General features: G+C 35.3%; 1 long non-coding RNA gene across 1 annotated transcript; it reads left to right on the top strand.

Moving 5' to 3' along the window:
* The first annotated feature begins 837 nt into the window (after positions 1-837).
* Positions 838-11,630, top strand: LOC135200347 (uncharacterized). The gene is made up of 5 exons (XR_010311265.1): positions 838-1,187; positions 5,322-5,535; positions 6,073-6,162; positions 7,195-7,422; positions 9,185-11,630. It is a non-coding gene; the product is annotated as an uncharacterized LOC135200347 (long non-coding RNA).
* The last annotated feature ends 6,856 nt before the right edge of the window (positions 11,631-18,486 follow it).

Here is an 18,486-nt window from a genome sequence, read left to right as displayed (position 1 = left end):
TAATTCCCACAAAATCTTTTGGACATACACACTCTCTCTCTCTCTCTCTCTATCTCCAGTCTCTCTCACCTCCTCTCTCTCTCGTCACTCGTCTCTCTCTCTCTCTCTCTCTCTCTCTCTCTCTCTCTCTCCATGCTGCTATAACACTTGTAGGATGGGAAAGTTTATTTTTCTTGGCATGTTTGCAGATTAATAATTCCAGTCTTGAGATCTACGATCTGAAAACCTTCAATTTTCCCCTGATAAATCTTTTTAAAGACTATATTTTCAGTCTGGATGTCAGGTGAGAGCTTGTTGTCCATTCTTGAATTAGCAATTTTAAACGCTTTATTACCAATATTCGCGAATTAATCTTGGTTCAAATACATTTGAGATAATTCGTAGCTATTGTGTTGGTTCCATTTTGAGAGCTTCATGAGTCACTGTATACGTATTTTAAACATTATTCTAACTTAGGGAGGCAATGCGATTCAAACAGTAGTACTAGGGTAATCCTGTCGAGAGGTGCAACACCCTTAATTACTTTTGTCCCCACTTGATGTAAATTGCAACTTCGTATGTTGCATTTAAGGTAGATAATGATAGTTGCAGTAGTCCACTTTATTTAAGGCACTTTTAATCTCAAAATATATTTTTTAAAAATTAGTATTTCTAAGATAACGGTCATTATTAATTTGAGCAGTAAGAGAGAGATTGGCGATGCCATCCTTCTTGTAAGAGATGGGAGTCATGAAACTCGACAAGAAAACCATAACCATAAATGAACTACAAAAAGTAGACAACCTGTCATACGTATAGTGACAGACATATAAATCTACGTAGAATTGTGCATCATGTACCTGCATGTTGTGACATTAGACACACGTAGATCTAGATATGTGCAGCGGCTATATCAAGACTATAAAGAAGAAATTACTAATATCCTTCCATTTGCAGGTCTGTCGAGTGAAGAAATTGAAAATGGGAAGGAATTTGTGAAAGATTTATGGCATTACAGCGACAGCAAGCTTGAACGAACGTAAACGTAAGAGGAATGAAACGAACAAGGGGGAGCTGTTTTAGAGACAAGACTCTCTTAATACTACTATTAGTTCTACAACTGTCAAACTCAGACGTCCCAGCGGGAAAGAGGACGACCCTCTCTGTTCGTAATGATGATTACTGATCTGGAAATTGTAATTGCACCGGTAAGTTTGATGTAATGGGGTCAAATGTCCGCAAAGAGCCTAATGGAAGTTGAAAATAGCGTCCTGTAATGGTTTGATTGTAACCTTTATAGTCGAACAGAGACAGAGACAAGTTGGTAACGTAATCCTGTACTACGGTTTAGCTAGGTAGCTGTCCAAATTCACTGCATTGTGTGTGTTTGTGTGGAATTTGGTAATAGCGTGTAATGGTTAGACTGTAATCTACCATAGTCTTGACAGAGATGGTTCGTCGAGACAGGGACAAGTCGGTAACGCCATCCTAATACGGTTTAGCTATCGATACAAATTCACTACAAGTCGGTAACGCCATCCTAATACGGTATAGCAATCGGTACAAATTCACTGTTTTCTGGTGACAGAAGTTCACTCTCGACGTGGTTCGGAAGTCACGTAAAGCCGTTGGTCCCGTTGCTGAATAACCACTGGTTCCATGCAACGTAAAAGCACCATACAAACAAACAAACAAATTCACTGCTTTTTGTGTGTTTATGGAAGTGTTCTTCCTTGCTGTGTCATTCGACATGGCAATAGTAAACACATTCTTTTGAGAAGAAAAGGGAACACCTAATAACATATAGGAGTGGGGGAAGATTCTCCCAGATAGACTATTTCTTGTATAAAAGGATAAATCTGGTGGAGGTCAAGAACTGCAAAGTTATTCCAGGCGACCATGTAGCCCCCCAACACAGGCTGCTATGTATGGACTTGAAGTTGAAAAGGGAAAGAAAAACCAAAGCTAAAGGGATAAGGAAAATTAAATGGTACGAATTACAGAAGGAAGGGGATAAGAAGAGAGAGTTTAAGAGGAGGGTTTTGGAGGATATTGATATAGGGATTGAAGATGTTCAAGAATGGTGGGCACGAAATGCAGCAGTAATAAGAAGGCATGGAAAGGAGCTGCTAGGAGAGACATCTGGTATCATATGGGAAGAAAAGGAGAGTGGGTGGTGGGATGAAGACATTGAGAAAGTAGTAAAAGATAAGAAGGAGGCAAAGAAAAGATGGGAAGAGTCACAGTCAGTGGAAGACAGAAATAGGTACAGAGAGAAAAACAAGGTGGTGAAAAAGGTGGTAGCCCAAGCTAAAGCAAAGTCGTATGATGATGTGTATAATGAGCTGGGGACAAAGGAAGGATTAAAGAAGATGATCAAGCTATCAAAGGCTAGAAATAAGAGCACCAAAGATATAACACATATCAAACAAATAAAGGATCAAGAGGGTGTAGTGCTTAGAAAGGAGGAAGACATTGTGAAGAGATGGAAAGAATATTTCGAACAGTTGTTAAATGAAGAAAATAATAGACTAATAAGAGAGGATGGGCAAGTGAACATTGGCATGGTAATGAGATTTTCTAGGCAAGAGGTACTAAATGCACTGAAGAAGATGAAGAATGGGAAGGCAACCGGACCAGACATGATCCCGGTGGAGGCATGGAAAGCATTAGGAGATGAAGGAGTGGATATACTGTACGATCTTATGATAAAGATCCTTGAACAGGAAAAGATACCAAATGAGTGGCGTGGGAGTATATTGATCCCAATTTTTAAAGGGAAAGGCGATGTCCAAGAGTGTGGTAATTATAGGGGCATTAAATTGATGTCCCACACTTTGAAGATACTGGAAAGGATGATAGATGCTAGACTGAGAGAAGAAGTACAAATAGGTAAAGAGCAGATGGGATTTATGAAGGGAAGGGGAACAACAGATGGTATATTTTGTCTGAGGCAAATAATAATGGAGAAATTCGGGGAAAGACAAAGGGACCTACATATGGTATTCATTGACCTTGAAAAGGCTTATGACCGAGTCCGAGACAAGAGGTATGGAGGAGCCTGAGGGAGAAGATGGTGCCAAGAAGATATGTGCGATTGATACAAGAGATGTACCGGAATGTATTTACCAGAGTGAGGAGCAGTGTTGGGGAGACAGAATTTTTGAGGAGGGAGAGTAGGATTACACCAGGGGTCGGCTCTGAGCCCATTTATCTTTAACATAGTGATGGATGTTATAATAGAGGAAGTAAGGGAGACGTACCATGGAACATATTGTATGCGGATGATATTGTTCTGTGTGCAGAGAGCAGGGAAGATCTGGAAGTGAAATTGGAAAGATGGAGACAAGTACTGGAGGACAGAGGAATGAGAATAAGTAGATCCAGACAAAATATATGTGTACCACCACTGAGGGGGATGATAGAGAAAGTATTCAGCTTGGTGGAGAGCAAATAAGGAGAGTTGATAAGTTTAAGTATTTGGGATCTTTTGTTAACGCTGGAGGAAGTATGGAAGAAGAAGTAAAACATCGGGTAACAGGCAAGGCTTTGGAAACAACTGGCAGAGCGGCCTCGGGAGTTCTTTGTGACAAAAGAGTGCCGCTTAGGTTAAAAGGAAAATTTCACAAGATGGTGGTAAGAACAGCAATGCTGTATGGTACGGAAACAGCAAGCATGAGAAAAGCAGAGCAGAAGAAGATGGATGTGGCAGAAATGAGAATGCTTAGGTGGATGTCTGGGGTAACAAGAGTGGATAGGATCAGAAATGACTACATAAGGGGGTCAACTAAGGTGGTGGAAGTATCAAAGAAAGTGCAGGAGGGGAGGCTGAGATGGTATGGACACCTGTTGAGGAGAGATGAGGACCACGCTGGGAGACATACTATGGGGGTGGAGGTGCAAGGAAGAAGAAAAAGAGGGAGACCAAGAAAGAGATGGAAGGACTGTGTGAGAGGAGACTTAAATGAGAAGGGAATTGATGAGGCAGAAGCACAAGATAGAAATAGATGGAAATGGCTCATCCGAAACGGCGACCCCATATAAAAATGGGAACAAGCTGGGAAGAAGAAGAAGATGGAAGTGTTCTTCCCCATTTTCCGTCTGTTCTTTCGACAGATCTCCAGACCGAGGTATATATATTTGATAGAAATTGAGCAGTTGCTTTGCTTAAAATTGGGCAGTTTATCCGCTAACAGAAGAGTCCATGTGACTCGAGAAGGAGACCCTTTTTCACTCGTTATTTAATTGGTGGAACAGCAATACAATTGAATCTTTAAGCATACCATTCAAAAGATTGAAGTTTCGTCAACATAATGTGAGATATGAAAGCGCCATAAGAACTAAAATAAGCATGTGAGGTCTTCGTAAAATATGCGTTCAAGGCAGTTTTTAAATCCTATAGGTAGGGTGAAACACCACTATGCGGCCAGTGAACGGAAAAATGAGCCACTTTTTCACTCGATATTTAATTGGTGAAACAACAGTACAATTGAATATTAAAGCATATTATTCAAAAGACCGAAGTTTTGTCAATATAATGGGATATATGGAACTGCCATATGAACTAAAATAAGCATGTGAGGTCTTTGTAAAATATGTGTTCTAGGCAGTTTTTAAATCCAATAAGTATACCTGTTAGGGTAAATGATCAAAGTCCCACCAGTTGGCTCGAACAAGACTTTTTTTCACTCGATATTTAATTGGTGAAGCAACAATACAATCATATCTTCAAAATTGAAGAGAAATCGAATGAGCAAATTAGAACAACTTTGCAACATTGCATGCACACTAGCCCAATGGCATCACACTAGGCAGACAAAATTTTCTTTATCATAGACTATTCATGATATATGAATCATTATGCCATGCCTGTTTTTGTAAAATAGTTTAGGCTATATAAATTGTTTAAAATAATTATATAGGAGTCAGCCTGTACCTCCCTTATGCCAACCTGACTTAATCTCAGTAGCCTATTGCAGCTTAGCCTAAGATCGGACATGTAAACCTAGAGTGGGTTATCCTCAAAGATTTTTAAAGAGGCTTAGCCTAGGCTATATTGTATTAAACAACCAATTAGCTCAACTTTACCTCGCTTTAATTTCATCAGGATTTCTTTTGCTGCTTAAATCTTTCAGGTAGCCTATCCCATTTACACATATGCCTTATGTATATCGAAATGTATTGATGCATAGGGAAATATATCAAATGAGGTACACCTGTATTCCAACTATGATATTTTACCTCTGATTTAAAACTGCTCACCATTTGATGTTTACCATATATTAGGAAAAGACCATTCAATAATATATTAAAGTTACTATTAATGCTATTTTGTTTTTCAGGTCTCTGTATCCATCTAAAGATTTTTTTATGATCAACTCTAATATTTGTAAATATAAAAACTAAGTAAGAACATTTTTTTGGGGGGGACCCAGTCCTGGAGACGATGATTGATTTCAGTAGGAAATTCTAATGGAATAAAGAAGACATGAAATAACAACAGAATTTTCTTCATCCCAGAATTAAGACAAGAATCTCCAAGCCATCTCTGAGGAAGTATGTTGTATGGAAATTTTTTAATCCAATTATATAGTTAATGTCCCGGGAAAAATCTCCCGTGACATAACATAGAGTCTACCAGCTGATATCATTAGTCATGATTAATTAATTAGTTTATTAAACTTTTCCAGAGAGAAGGTAATGTCTGTCTTTGTCAAACAAAAAGTTGAATCAGAATTTGTAATGACATGCATTTTCATATCAAGTGCAAACAAAACCTATTGGTTTATATGAAACTATAAGTCCTGAAATATATATTTATTTAATAAATACAGTATACAGTAGTTCACTCACCTAAGTGGCAAACCTCTTCAGCTGGTAAACAGCCTAGGAGTTCTCTTATATATCAGGATAGAAATGTTAACTTTCATATTCAGACTGTCACATGCCTGTTTTTCTGACATATTTGCTCATATTTTCTGTGCTCTGTAGGTCTGCCAAGGACAAACAGACATGCTTATATCAGGTATATTTAATTTTGGATTTCTGAAAGGGATAATGTATAAGATAAGCAAAGACTACTATCTCTTTCAGCCAGGACACCTCAGATTGAACAAGATGTCGAGGTCTAGTTTCATTCATCGTTGGACTGATTTGAACTGTATTTGCCAGTCATCTGGTAAGGTATGTCGCCATTAACAAGTACAGTATTTATAGACGATAAATGTATGTTTATGGTAACAGATTTTGGTTGTTTTTGCAACAGCTTTTAGTACATTTTTATTGTTTGGAAAACAGTGTGACTTTTGAAGGGTTTCTTATTGATATTGGAAGATATTCAGCACCTTTGCTTAGATGACAATATTTCCCTAAAATGGAAAACTGCAGTATCTGAAAAATTTTCAAAATTGAGATATGCCACATTGGTCTCATGAAACACTAATACACAAGTTACTGCAGTTTCAGAATGTGTCTTCAGTGCTTTCCACAAGTATTTAAGGGGTTCCATTTGTTATATGGTGGGATATCGTAATGATACACCCTATAAAGTATCATTGCTTTATTGAGTAACACTTGGGGAGGTAGGCACAAGTCAGTCTGTGATGTATACAACATGGGAATCAAAACAATGGATTCGTGTATCAAAAACAAAGGTCATCATATTGAAACACCATTTGCATTATATGCAAAATCAGTAGTAAGGCAAGGGAAAACTGTACTATTTTTCTCAGTTTTATATTTTTGCAGATACGTTCTGCAGTCTTCCACTTTAAGGCAGAATACACGTCATCAAATTAGCGTATTTGTAAAAAAAAAAACATCAGAGAACCAAGGTGCATATAATTCGTTAGAAGTAGGTGTCATTTAAACAGGACATTTTATCTTTGCACATAAAACTAATGAGTATATGACAGATTACAATTTTTTTTTTTGTTAAGTCTTAGCAGTTATGAACTGTTTCAAGAAGTCAGTAGGTGCTTGAGCTATTTGCCTTAAAAATTCAAGTGATTTCCATGAAAAATATGTTGTGATGTTTTGAAGGGAAGTTCATTTGGTAATGATGGTATCATTTGCAAGTCCAAAAACTTCTCTTGCAACTCAATTTGACATTTTTGAATAACTTCGCTGAAAGGTTTTGAATATAAATTGTAGCTTGTAGAGTTGAGTGTCTTGAAATGATGTCATCAGAATCTGATTGAAATGTTTTCCTTTCAGGCGGTGCACCAAAAGGAAGAACAGTTGTGATGAGGAACTGAAGACGAATCAAGCCCAAACTCTACTACATTATCTAACAGTGACTTTTGCAGATTAAAAGGAATTTCATAGATTATATCTGTGTTAGGGACAACAAAAGCATCCATAATTATCTCAGTGTTGAAGACTTTATGTAGGATACTGAGGCTATTTCTCCTTTCAGGAGATCTTGTAAAATTTTTAACAAAGGTAAGTGCTTGACAAACATGAAATGAGGTGCCTGGGAAACCATGTATCCATGCAATTGTTGGGTACTACTTTGGCTTGTTATCAGTTTGTCACCTATTCCAAGGGACTAGTACTAAACACCTTATGGTAATTGTAAAGTAGATGGCTGCACAAAGATATTTTGTATTAATGTAGTTTGTGATCACACAATATAGAAATGGGTGTACAGTGGGTCCCCGTATTTTTCTATGAGAAATATCCACAAATTCCTTGTTTTTTTTTTATATCAATTCCATCATAAAATGCACTTGTTGCGATAAAACTAAAAAATCAGGGGTAAAAATTTTAGTTGGTTTTTCTTGAGTTTTAACTAACAAAATAGGCCATTTTAAGTGTTTTTATAGGGGTTCCAACTATTCAGGGGTGGTTCTGGCACCCATCCCCTACGAAATACGGGGGGACCACTGTATATAATATTTTGATCCCCGAGTGACTGGTAATAAAAACAGCGTCCCAATTAGTTTCCACTATGTTTAGTACTAGCACCTCAGAGTAGTTGATGTGTAGATAGCAAGCCAGAGTAGCTCTAATAGTTGTTAAAAAGCCAAAACTACAGATTTTGAGGTTTTTGTCTGACAGAAATTGAAAATAATGCAATTTGAGTCAAGAGCTGAATGAGAATATAGGAGAATTGAAGTTTGTTAACTCAGTGTCTGTCTTAGAATATTCTTTAATAGAAAGTTAATTTGGCGAAGGAATAGCCATTGCGATAGGAAAATTATATATAGACTGACATTGTTGTAGTATTCATAATTTGTATATATAAAATGTTGGTAAAGTGTGAAATCTTGAAGTTCTGTGAGACTGATTTAATTTTATCTAAGATTTCCCCAGTAATTATGGGTGGTTAAAGTATATCTTATAAAACAGTCTGGTTTATGGCAAGGACAGTAAGATAGCAAAATCTTGAGAGTAACATATGGCTCCGTTTGGAAATGTTGAGCCAGTTGAGGGAGTGCATTGAATGTTGAAGACAAAATAGTGATAGGTGAAACAGTTTTGATGCTAATAATTTTACCAGATTATGTAAAAATGTGGACGTGGTGGTATAAATGTTAAAACCAGGCACAGGTAGCAATAATAATTATAATGATAATAATAATTTAAGATACAGAAGTGTTTATTGCAATTTAAATTGAAACATACTAAAAAGCCTCTTGGTCTTTTTAAAATGAAATTAGCATTTGAATCCAATTTTAATTGCAGTAATATTTACCTTAGCCTGCGACTAAATAGAAATTTTATCAAGATAGTTCTTGACTACAGTCTACAGACATTCAGCACGAGTGAAAGGATCCCGGTGTCATCTGTGGCCTTCTTAGTAAATGGGGCCTAGGTAAAGGATACTTGGGTTCTGGTTATAACCAAGTGTGTTTTCTGATACCTTCCCATAGGGGACTAGTGCCATCAGTGCACCTCACATGGTATACTGTTGGTATTACGCAAGGTTCTTTTCAGCACCCCTTCAGCCCCTAGTTGTAACCCATTTCATTCCTTTTACTGTACCTTTGTGCATAGTCTCTTAATTCCATCTGACTTTCCACCCTCACTTAACTATTGTTTCATAATGGAACTGCGAGGTTTTCCCCATCCCACTTTTAAAAACCTTATCTACTGTCAATTTCCCTTTCAACACTGTAGGACTGATGAGGTCCCAGTACCTAGTAAACAAGAAGATCCCAATTTGATAATGAAGTCATTAATACCTTCCTCATCTTTTCAGGAAATTGTTATCTACATCTAGCATGCAGCTCACAATTACAAATGGGACAAGTATAGTGTACCAGAATGTAACTGTCAATTTAGTTGTTGCTAATGATTGAAGTGAAGTAGAAAAAATAATCTATTGAACTTAAATGTTGGAAAGAGACATAGGGAATTGATTCAGAGTATAAAATGGGAATGTTTTCAGTAGCTTTAATTGCCCTAAGACTGCCTTAGTTTAAAGCCTCATAAGTAGCTATGTAAAGTGTCAAGCACAGTATTAGTCATTATATTACACTACTGAAGGTGCATAGAGTTTCAAAAAATGGTCTTGTAAGGGACCGAACAGAAACAAAGTAATTTCAGTCAGTGTTAGCAGTTCTGTTTTAAATAGAACTAGATGTGTTTAACTTTGTAAATGTAAATGCTATGATAACTCTGTAAATGTAAATGGTGATAAATTCACTTTTTATTAACTTGAATTTATAGGTTTTTGTAAACATTTTGGAGTTCATGTTTGCTACAGTGTCTTGATATAATGTAGAAACGTTTTAGGGCTTTTGGAGGTTAAGGTATAATTCATTTTTTTTAACATAGTTCATATTATTCCCATCGAATTTCAGTAATATGTTGACTGTAATTGTTAAAACTTTCAACGCTAGAATTAGAATAATGGGAAAACTTGTAAAACACTGTAATAGCTGTCCAGTTGGTCAACAATCCCAGATAGTATTTATTTGTTAGGTTGTCAAGGTATGAAATTGTGGTAAATCTGTCTGTAAAGTTAACATGTGTCAGTCACCAAATATTAAAGCCATTTCACAAGTTTTTGCGTCATTAATTTTGATCATAACTTAAGTTGTGAGTTTCCTCTAGTCTTAATTTTTGAGTAGGTATCTATTTTTTGTTAGTACTATGGCCAAAGTGAGGAGAGGACCAGCATCTGTAAACATTCATGTATAAACCTGAAAATTGGAAAGGCTTAAAAATGCTGGGGTCAGCATTGCAGTGCCCCAAATGGGGGAGCATGTCCCCAGCAGGAGGTATTATAAGCAGCCAGTTGTCAGCACTGAAGCTGATTCAAAAGGACTGTTTTCTAATCTGACAGCTTAAGATTGGTCAAATGGGAATACTGTGCTAAAGCCTTGTATACTTATACATCCCTTTTGTTTTCAGAGAAGTATTCCAATTTTCTGAAGAATATATAGACCCTTTTAAATGTGGCTATTACTGTGGCAGGCCTAAGCTTGCTTGCCAGATACACAAAAAGCGAACTACAAAAGCATTGCAGTCAACTAGGACTAAGAGGTATTTGGACGAATAAAGATGCCTTAGTTGATAAAAATATTGGAGAGAATCATCCATCGCGTGCTCCCAGCCAAGAAAGAGACCGTGAATTACAGATATCAAACCAAGCACAGTTATATCAAAGGTTTGAAACTTTTGTTAGAGAGGCAGAAGACAATTTCTATGTTATAAATAACTCTTTAGCCGATAAGGAGAGAATAATAGGAGAACTACAAACTAAATTATTCCTCGCTGAAGAAAAAATCAGACATCTACAAGAAAGCCTTAAAAATAAATACGGATCACGTCCCTCTGAAGCCATCACTTATCCATTGAGTGGGAAAAGTGTATTACTTATTGGAGATTCTTGTCTAAATGAAGTTAAACCTAGCGACCTTCAAGATAGTGTCATGGTAAGAACCCTACCAGAAGCAAATATGGACCTAGTAAAATCTTGGGTAATGGAACAGCTGGAACATTCACCTAACGAATGCGTTATTTAATGTGGAACTCAAGATCTACTCGTCGAGGATATTACAGTGGAGGGAATTATCGACAATCTGGGCACCGTTATTGCTGAACTCAAAGAGAAAAATCAAGAAATAGAGGTAAAGGTCCGTGAGCTTGTACCATCAATGAAAACAAATAATTTACCTGAAAGAATAACCGAATATAATACCAAAATGGAAGAATGGTGTAATAAAAATGGAGTTACGTTGATCAAAACACAAAAATTCTTCAAGCTAGGAACTCGCGACCTAGATATTAACTGTTACGATGCCCAAAATGATAAATGCTATGATTTACTTAATAGAGTAGGTGCCATTAGATTGTTAGATGCTATTTCCTCTGTATGCTTAGATAACTTTGTTTGTTCCAACTGGAAAGCTGTCAAATCACATTTATGTAGTTTTAACAATAATATTCTCAGACCTGATACTATGGAAGACGTAAGTACAGAATTTTTGGCAAATCGAGTGAAAAGGGGAAGAAATATAACAAGGCCCCAACAAAATAAAAACAAGTACTTTAGGAACGAGAACCTCTCTCGAGTGGGACATGCCAATTCTCAAACGTGTTCTAGATATAATAATGATAGTAATGGCTCGGGCTATACTTATAGAAATAACAAAATTGGCAACTATAGTAATCATTTTAATATTAGAGGTAATAGATATGGCTGCTATAACTGCGGTGAATTCAATCACCAACAATCGAACTGCAGATTTGATCATAAACTAAGATGTAACGTATGTTATGAATTTGGTCACAAGAGTAGATTATGTGAACAAAACCCCAACTACTAGGATCTTGGCCAGGAAGATGGTGCCGACAGGAAGACTTCTCCTAGATTCAGTGATATGTTAACGGTAGTTCATATTAATGCCCAGTCCTTGTTGCGTCATAAACTTGAAATAGAACTTATGTTAAGCGAACAAAACATTGATATTCTATGTGTTAGCGAAACATGGTTATACACTAATATATGTGACGCATTTATAAATATTCCCCTGTATGATGTCTACCGTCAGGATCAAGGTCGGGGTGGAGGGGTATGTATATTTGTCAGAAACTATTTGAAAGTCACCGATATGAACTTAACGATCGAAAAATGTGAGGGTGTAGAAGACAAGTGGATCTCGATTCAATATCGCAAATTTCCTTCTGTTATTGTAGGATGCGTACATCGCCATCCCAAAGCACCGGCAACCTCTTTTGATTATATCCCCGATATTTTTAAAGAAATTATTTTACGAAATAAGCATATATTTATTTATGGGGAATTTAATGATGATCTACTAAAGACCGAGAATAAAATGTCTAAACTAATTAAAAAACTAAATTTCGATCAGATAGTAAACAAACCTACTAGAATTACTCCTACATCAGCGTCTTTAATTGATCTCTTAATAACAAATGCTAAACATATGATAACAAATATCGATATTATACCAAGCCTGGTGGCAGATCACGAGACAATCTTAACTCATTTGAATATTCGTAAGCCAAAAAAGAAACATATTTTAAAAACTTTTAGATGTTTGCATAATTATTCTCCAGACTTTCTTTGTGATCTCCTCACGAATAACGTAAATATATTAAATGGTATTTTAGATACAGACAATGTAAACAACCAAGTTGGAACTTTAAACGACGTCTTTACATCGTGTCTAAACATTTGTGCTCCGGTTGTAACCAGGATCCATAGAGTATGGATCCTGGTTATAACGAAAGAAATCGTTCGTCCCCCTGCGCCGTGGATAACAGATGAAATAAAGCGAGACATGAGAGAAAGAGACAGACTGAAAAGTGAGCTAGAAAAATTAAACTTTTAACATCTCTCTGAGAGAAAAACGTAAAGACCTTAAGAAGAGAGTAAATTCAAAGTTAGCTGGAAGCAGTAAGCAGTATTACAAAAGCGAATATCAAAAAACTAAAGGCAATGTTTCTGCTACTTGGAAAATAATAAAAAATATACAATTTAATGGACAACAAACAGATAGGAGCTCTATGCGATTGCCAGCAGTAACTGATGTACACTCTAAGGCTGAAAAATTCAATGATTTTTTCGCTGAGGTCGGGAAAAAAACTTTCGAAAAATCCCAAGAGGATATTAGGAAATGTAATATCTCTACTGAAAGAGTACGTTATATTCCAGTTAGAGAATTAGATAGTTTTAAGCCTACTCCTGTTGATTGCAATCCTGTCATTTTAATTATAAAAAATCTTAAAAACACAAATGCCTTTGGATCTGACGGAATTAGCTTGCGTTTCATTAGGGATGGGTTATATATTATTGCATTTTATCTTACAGTTATAATTAACACATCCATAGCCACTAAACAGTATCCGGAGTTATGGAAAAATCCCCACGTAATTCCTGTTTTTAAGAGAGGTGATATGGAAGACGTCCCTAATAATTATCGTCCTATATCTTTGCTACCGGTATTGTCAAAAGTTCTGGAAAAAAATAATTGCTATTCAATTAACTGATTTTCTAGAGACAAATGGTCTAATCTCACAAAGTCAACACGGCTTCAGACCAAAATTATCAACTGAAACTGCTCTATTAAAAATATCAGATAAGATTTATAATAACATGAATAATAAGAAAGTCTCACTACTCCTTTTACTTGACCTCTCAAAAGCCTTCGACAGCGTGAATCATAATATATTATTTGATAAATGTACATCACTGAGTATAGATCCACTTTGGTTTATGAATTACCTACATAACAGATCCCAGTCAGTTAGAATGGGTCAAACTATGTCTTCCCAAAAAACTGTCGAGTTTGGTGTACCCCAGGCCTCTATTTTTGGCCCAATAATCTTTGTAATTTATGTCAATGATCTGGTAAAATCACTACCCGGCTGTTTCGTCATCCAATAATATGCCGACGACACCCAGATCTTAATTGAAGGAAATGTAAATGAAATAGACGAACTAATTCATAGGGCAGAATACATACTAAAGAAGGCCAAATACTACTTTTTAACTAATGGTTTGCTTCTTAATGAGAAAAAAACACAATTCATTTTAATAGGTTCCCGACAATATATATCAGAAATTGGAGACAATGTGCAAATAGATTTTAATGGAAATATGATTAAACCCATGTAAGCTGTAAAAAATCTAGGAGTTTATTTTGACAGATATATGACGTTTGAAACGCATATAGATGAAATTTATAAGAAAGTGATGGGTACTTCAATTTATTTAAATAGAGTAAAAGACTAATTTGTTACTTCCACGCGTAAAATAGTTGTTCAGTCGCTGGCTATGAGTATAATCAACTACTGTTTAAGAATTTGGGGAGTAACTGGCTCTACACAAATGAAAAGGGTTCAAAAACTTCAAAACTTTGCCGCCCGAGTGGCTGTTGGTAATGTAAAAAAACATGACCACATATCCCCTTACCTCAAAAAATTAGAATGGTTAAAGATAAAAGACAAATATACCATAGATGTCTGAAATTTGGTATTCAAAACAATTCGTAAAATAACTCCTGAATGGTTATATGATTTTCCAACAGTACACGCAGTTAATGGGGTTTCTACTCGACAGCAGGAAAATCTATATGTAGAAAGGGCGAAAAAAGAGATAGGCTCCCGCCAGTTTAGTATTCGAGGCCCAGCATTATACAATAAAGTACCTGGCACAATTAAACAAAAATCCTCTCTCGCTGCTTTTAATGTACACTTAAAGAAACTAATTTTAAATGGTTCCGATTAATGTAAGTTTTATTGAACGTTATGCTTAATTATCATATTATAAGTGCTCTTGAAGGCACTACTGTACTTTTATAGATGTTGAAATTAGTTTTAGATAATACCTATGGATAAGATGGCTTTTATTTACAAATTAAGATTTCCTTAGTCCTTATAATCTAGTATGCTTATTTGATTTGCTTTTAACACAACTTATGTGGCCTATGACAATGTATTTTAATATTCAAGAAGAGTAATCTTTACTCACTATATTTTATGTAAATACTTTCTAATTTTATGATATTCTTTTATTACTGATGAATTTTTTTAATAACAAAATTTTAGCCGATTTGCTGAGTCCTAAAACAACTTTTGTATGTCTAAAATAACAAATATTTTAACTATTTGTAAGATGATTTGACTAATTGTAGCTTTATATTTTATGAATACCTAATGTAAATATGGGAAATAAAGAATTATTATTATTATTATTATTATTATGAACCTCTATGGCTGTGATTTTGCGCTTGTGCAAATGCTTGCATAAAATGTATCTTATGATATGATGTACCTGTAGATGTATACACTGCCAGAATTTTTGTATCAAATCATGTACGATGGACAAAATATCCATGATCAAGTTTTTATGTTTTAAGTTTTATTGAAGATTTTAAAACAGGATTTGTTCTTGTGCCTTGTAATGGAATCTGAGTCTTGTAGTATTTAGTCTCGTAAAAAACGAGAAACACTAAGCAAAATACATGAATAATGTTTGGTACATACCTTTTGTGCATGTAGGCCATTTTACTCTTAGCTCTGTAAGTGACAGATTTGTGAACATGTATTGTTATGGTTATTTGATCTGTCTTCAGAGATGATTATAGGTAAAATAACTCATTTTTATTTGTGGATTAACTAAAATTACTTTATATAGTTCAGTGCGAAATAACCTGTATGCATGAGTTCAAATTCTTCAATTATTTTCTAAGAAAATTGCTCATCTTTGGGAAATTTTGATTCTGAATTACCACATGTTACTTATACGTTAATCGCTAGATCCCATTTATGAAACTATTCTTTCCTAAAAAAATGTTCTCTTAAATTTGGTGATGTAATATTGTGAATTGTGACTTGTAAAACATCATTTGCTACAAAGATTAGAGGGCACCTATTTTCATAGGTAGAATTTTTGGTGGTTTTAAAAAATTGGTTTACATGAAATTGTTTTGTAAGATTATTATAAAGTATTTATTATAATTATGTAATATATGTCCTCCCAGATATCTTAAAAGGTATTAAGCTTCAAAACATTTTGAAAGTTAAAAGTTGACCTTTTGGTAGAGTATAAACAACAAGACTTAAAACTGGACGCTTTGCCATCGTTTCAAAAGGGGTACCAGCTCAATGCTCAAACACCTTATCTTAGGCTTGAATACCACAAGGGTAAGTTTTTAGAATTCCAGTGCGAGAAACTTTGTAAGTCCATGAGACAAAGTAGTCTGTCAGAATCTAGTCTTTGATATATAATCACCAGACTTCACTGAAAGCAGAGTATGAATTTAAAACAGTGGTGTTCTGGTCATTTAATAGGATGAGAAAACTGTTCTTATTTTTAGATTACCTTTCTAGTGGAACTCATAACTTATGTAAAGAGTTCTCCTAGGAAAGTTTAGATGTATCACATGTTCATGAAGAAGCTAGTTGCCATCTGGAAAACTCTGAAGAAACATCCTGTCAATTTTTTTTGAAGGCTTTCAGTTTATGGTGGTTAATTGACTTCAGGTGTTCACAGGTTTGTAAACGAAGGAAGTGTTTTGGTTGAATGAGCTTTGTGTTGGCTCTTAGAATTGGGGAGATGCATGTCCATGACGTGAGGTAGTTGATTACCGTTGGTATTATAGTACTATTTAGGAGCATTTTGTTGCTGTGAAAATGTAATATTAGTTCCTGTTTCATAACTTTGTGGATATTGAGATGTTTAGCTGTTATAGCTTTTTCTTTGCACCTCAGTGTCATGTTAACCTGAAAAGTTGTGAGAATGTAACAGATTTCATAGTTAGTGTACCAGATCTTGGTTTTGGTTTTTACATTCATTTGCAATCTTCCCTTCTAGTAGATGTTGGTGAATTTATGTATATAGAGGTTTCAGAGTTTCGATCACATGAAATGTTATTTTGAAGGTCGAACTTGACAGTAAATGTAGAAGAAATGTCATTCAAGAAGATTCTTGAAGATATGTAGATTAGGATTAAACAAGTTTTTCTAGATATTGGTCTGTGTTTCAGTCAAAGTCCTTTCTTGCGATACTGTAGAATTCAATGTTTTTGGAATATGATAGATTGAAGGGAGCCCTAGGAAGGACAGAGATGACAATGTTGTGGTGGATCCTGTGTGGTGTTTGTGGAAAGAATTGGAAGTGGACAGTTAAGAAAAAAGGTTGGGTGTTTGTCAAATAAGAGGTGGTATAATCATTATTTTTGCACAAATCAAGATGTTCTTGTTAAGAAATCAGAGGTTATGGCTATGGAGGGATGAAGTAGCAGAGGTGAGCAGAGAACTAGTTGGTGTGATGTAGAGAGAGAGAAGAAATTGCTGGGCATAGAAACACAGTGTCCACAATAGATTTATGTTGAGTAGAAGACCTTATGGTCAACATAGGGAGATGAGATTGAGGTCATACGAAGAAAAGCAAAAGTTTGAGACTTGAGTTGGGTGTTTATAGAGGAAATACAGTAGAGAAGAATTTTGGTATATGTTAAGACCGAAGGTTTGTTGGTTATGAAAAATAAAAAGTTATTAATAAATTCCTTTTTTTGTTTTTTAGTGTGGTATAGTAAAATTAGGTCCACAGGAAAGCTTCATAATGTCCAAAAGGTACATCATGAGAAGAGGATTTTTATATTTGGTATAGTATGGGATATGGAATACTGATATAGTTCATGAGAGTGGTGTTAGACATTAAATTATTTTGTGACAATGTTATTCATACATTACATTATTTGTGACAATGTAGTTGGTTGTGAAATGGTGAGAGTGGATTTAGCAATATACAGATGGCAGTGGATTTTGTATTTATTAATCTATTAATGACAATGGAGAATGGTTTTCAGAAATTATTTAGTGAGAGAAGACTTCAGTACATACCAAGTGGTTGACAACAGTGGATTTTGGTTCTCAGAAACAAATTCCTGACAGGTGCTTGGCATTCATCATATATGTTGTCCTGTGTCAACTGAGTTTGAGGTTTCATGTTAGTTTGTGATGTACAATTTGAGAATATATGTGTGTAGGGAGCTTTCCACTTCATAGTAACTTCATCTCCAGCCATTGATTTTTTATAATTTTGGATTGTCGTCTTGGTGCAAGGTGATTGAATCAGTGATTCTCCACCACTAGCACAGAATATGTTTGCTGGTGTTTGAGACAAGTACAGGATTTGGATGTAAAAAATTGGTTTGCAATCAACTTGGATTAAGAAAGTCTTTGTTCCAGCTAGATTTTGGTTTAGAAAGTGACAATTTTATGTCTTTTTACTTTCAGAAAGTCTGTGGTGCTTTCCCATTTCAGGGGATTTTCAGTTTGAGGTTTCAGGAAATTTGTCATATTCTAAATTCATGAAATTTGTTGTGATGCATTATAGGTTGTTTGTTAATGTGTGGTACTTTCACTTTTAGGAAGTATATTAATTTTGTGAAATGAAGTCAGAGAAAGTCTGACTCTGCAGTATATGGTCTTAAAAAGTTTCTGTTTAGGAAGTGTACTTGTTTGTGATATTCTCCCTAAAGTGACTATGGAAGGTTGTGATGCTTTCATTTATGATGTTTA

The sequence above is a fragment of the Macrobrachium nipponense genome, chromosome 23, assembly GCF_015104395.2.
Source record: "Macrobrachium nipponense isolate FS-2020 chromosome 23, ASM1510439v2, whole genome shotgun sequence".
Taxonomy (NCBI): domain Eukaryota; kingdom Metazoa; phylum Arthropoda; class Malacostraca; order Decapoda; family Palaemonidae; genus Macrobrachium; species Macrobrachium nipponense.
The sequence above is the reverse complement of the archived record's forward strand: the minus strand, read 5'-3'. Positions and strand labels throughout refer to the sequence as shown.